Source organism: Cydia strobilella, chromosome 10 (assembly GCF_947568885.1).
Source record: "Cydia strobilella chromosome 10, ilCydStro3.1, whole genome shotgun sequence".
NCBI lineage: Eukaryota > Metazoa > Arthropoda > Insecta > Lepidoptera > Tortricidae > Cydia > Cydia strobilella.
Window position 1 is genome coordinate 15,967,946 of NC_086050.1, and position 3,684 is coordinate 15,971,629.

Sequence of the window (3,684 nt, forward strand, 5' to 3'; positions counted from 1 at the left end):
GTTTGGTCTACATTGACACAAATTTACTCTAAAGCACAGAATTTCATTTTGAAATAACACTGAATCAGTATCAGTTCATTTATTTCCTTAAAATAAAATATGTATCATGTAAATATCAAATCAAACGTACGATTTGCTGATAACACTTATAATTTACAATAGTATTAAGAGTATGACTTTGTAGTTGACATTAAATTTTATTTTATTATGTCGTGCTCTCGCTTGGCAGAAATATAAATGTAATTAATTATGTATATACATCTGGATTTAAAATCTATAAGGTATTTTACTTAAGATCAATAGGGCTATATCGGTAGTGTAAGATTAAAAGCGGGTCGGGGTGAGGCGAGGCGAGGCGAGGCGTCCGCGGCGGAGGGTACACATCGTGCGGTTGGTGCTACTTCTGTTCACATCGCCAGTTAACCTCCTGAGTGTTCCCATTGCGACGTGACTTTCCTTCAATTTGATATTAGACATTGTATCTTAACAAAAAACATTATTTCAGTTATGTGTTATTTCAGTTTACAGAGGATAAATAACTAAATCAATTAAATGCATATTTACAGATTAATTCTTTTTTCAATATAGAGAAGTATTATTTCTGACTACATTGCAGTCATTGCCGCGTTTAATATATTACAGAATAAGACCTATTTCATAGTAGACCTACTTCATTATGTTTATAAAAGTTATAAAAATACCCAGTCGTGCTCAGGAGGTTAATGTTCACAACTTTAATTGATTGTCTTAATAGTTCTATGAATTACCAAGGCAGTTGCGCAAAGAAGAAAGTTTAGATCGTTGATAGCGTCCAGACAATGTGGGATGGTGGATCCTGTCGGTACGTAGTAGTAGTGTAGAGGTGTGGAGGAACCGGTAGACGGAGCGCTAGCGGCGCGCGCCGAACTCCACGGCGTCGTCCTCGGTGATGTCGCCGTGCTGCCACAGGTTGAGCCGTGAGCTCTTGGCGTGCTCCTGCGCAGCGCGGTACTCGCTCACCAGGGTCGCCAGTCGCCGATCGCGCACGGCGTCCAATAACACTAGGCCCTCCTTTATCAGGTTCTTGCCGACGTCAAGGTTAGTGGCGGGGTCGACGAGCGTGACGGCGGCGGGCGCGGCGCGCGCCTCCACGTTGACCAGCAGCTTCTTGTTGAGCGTGTCCATGGAGAAGGCGGTCACGGCCTCCAGCCGGTCGTCGGGGTCGGCCGGGAACTTGACGCAGCACAGCGAGTACTCGGTCGCGTACGCCGGCTCCGACTCCGTGCCCGCGGGCAGGTTCGCCAGCCGGGAGTAGTTTATCACCTCTCTGTTTGCATAATCAATGTAGAATATATGAACCTTTTTGTCTTCAGTGATCTTTTCTACTTTGGCTCTGTACCACTGGTTATCTAGAGAAAATAGTGCCGCTCAAACTTGACCCCTTCTCGGTACGAGTGACCCTGGTAAAGGCGCATTCGCTTTGAACTCTTGGTGAATTTTATCCATTAAAGCTTCCAATTTTGCACCATTTTCAATATTTTGTGCGTAAAAGTGGCCTTCCGGTGTAATTTCGGTGATGATCACTTTATCGTATTTAACGGTTCTGTCCTGAACTGGAGCATTCTTCTCCTTCTCGATTTCCTTCTCTATTTCAACATAATCCTTCCATATACCGATTCGTTTTTTGATGGCGTTCTCTTCGGCGGTCTTGATGGCGCGAGCGAACTCGGAGGTCTCGGCCGTGTGGTGCATGGAGGCCAGGCCGTGCTCCACGAGGGACACGGACAGGTTCTCGTTGTCCACCCACAGCCAGCCGATGAAGTTGCCGGCCTTGTCCATCTCCTCGATGGTGATGACGACGTCGTGCTGCAGACACTTCTCCTTGGTGTAGAGCAGCGCCTCCTCGCCGTAGGGCTCGGCCTCCTGCGTGCCGCCGTCTGCCGTGGGACGCGCGCCGCGCGGGCAGTTGATGCCGGCCAGTAGGATTGTCACAACAACTGATTCTTTAGGAATGTATATTCTCATTCTAGAACCGCTCGCCACGAATTCGACTGTGGCCTCCGTTTTCTGGGCTCTCTTTAGGAAGGGGAAGAATGTTTTAGCTTTTGCAGAGTCGCCACTTGTGTCTTGTATGCGATGAGCCGGGATGTCCTTTTTAGCGTAAATGCCGATTCCTGCCTTCTGAGCTTTAAGTTCCGCTTCGAGCAGTTTGTCGTAGTGGGAGCTTCTCTGATCGTTGCCTTTGTTGTACCTCACCACTGTTGCGTAGTCTTTACTTACTAGAGCTTCTGCAATGTTCATTCCACTGGCTTGAACGGTGCAACATGTTTTTTCAGGGAAGTTGTCCTTGGCCGGCTGAATGTAATCTACAGTCACGGTTACTTTCTTGCCAATGAGCTTCTTTCGCAAAAATTCACGAGCTTCAAACATCCAGGGGATATCATACAGTGGCTTGAAACCCTTCGGCCTGATTGATGGCTTACCCTCTTCATCTGCGCTGTTCTTTTCGCGCGGGTGTCTGATGCTGGCCAGGAATATCTTCTTGGAGGTGTTGTTGGGCAGCTTGACGACGAGCACATCGCCGTTGACCACCTCGAGCACGGTGGCTGTGAACTCCTTGTCCTTGGCGGCGATGACGGGCGCGTTGCTTACGTAATTGGTCCACATGCGGAGCTTGGCCTCCTTGGCGGCGCGCTCGGCGGCTCGCAGCGTCGATGCATCTGATTTCATAACAGCGAGTGACCAGTCGAAACATCTGGCGAAGCCCTGTCGCAGCAGAGCCTCGGCGATGTTGCCCTGCGGGTGCAGGATGGTGCCGACCAAGTTGTTGTTGTTCACGGACTCCAGAATCACTTCCACATCTTTATGTAGGAGTCGACACTCCAAGAAGAAACGTGCTTCTTCTGCGTACGGCTCTGACTCGCCGTCTTGTTTTACTGCAGGACATCTAATTCCAGACAGCATCAAGGTGATTTGATGGAAATCAGGCAGCAAGCATAACCTGACAGTGGAGCCATCACGGACATACTCAATGATGGCTTTGATGGGTTGCCCATTGTACTTGTTCACAAACTGCTTCGGGTTGTCAATAGTCCATTTGATATCTCGGACATGCCCATTGATATCAGAGCCCCAAATGCCTTTGCCTTGTGATTTGGCAATATCTTCAATGTCGACGAGCTTCTTCAGCTGAGGGATATTTCTCCCGCCTTCTCTGACCTTTGCCAATCCTTCAGCAAGTAAAGCTTCAGTCACATTCTCATCTTTAGTGGTGTCTTTTCCTGTCCACACAGATCCATACTCTCTAGTTGTAGAGTTATTAGGTTTTTCAGATGTAAAAATCACTTCTTTCCCAACCAGCTTCTTTCTTAAAAACTCGCGCGCCTTCCATGCAAAAGGTTCATCTTTTGACTCCACATCATTGTTGGCAGTGCGCTGGCGAGCGAGTTTGGGGGCCGTGATGCCCGACAGGACTATCACTTTCTCTAGAGGAGGCCCGCCTCTCGGCTGCTTTCTTATTACGATAGTGTCTCCCGATAATACCTGCTTTACTATTCCTATTTTTTGAACAGGAGCTGGTGCTGGAGCACTCATTTTAAGTTATTATCTGGATCACGTAAATGGATAAGAAGCTATGAAATTACTGACGAGACGAGAGAACAACGAACAACTAAGAAGACTGGCGAAACGTGGCGGGCCGCCGGT

The 3,684-nt window shown here is 47.9% G+C and overlaps 1 pseudogene; it reads right to left on the reverse strand.

The window, feature by feature from the left end:
• Positions 1 to 546: 546 nt before the first annotated feature.
• LOC134745036 (staphylococcal nuclease domain-containing protein 1-like) lies at positions 547 to 3,684 on the reverse strand (annotated as a pseudogene).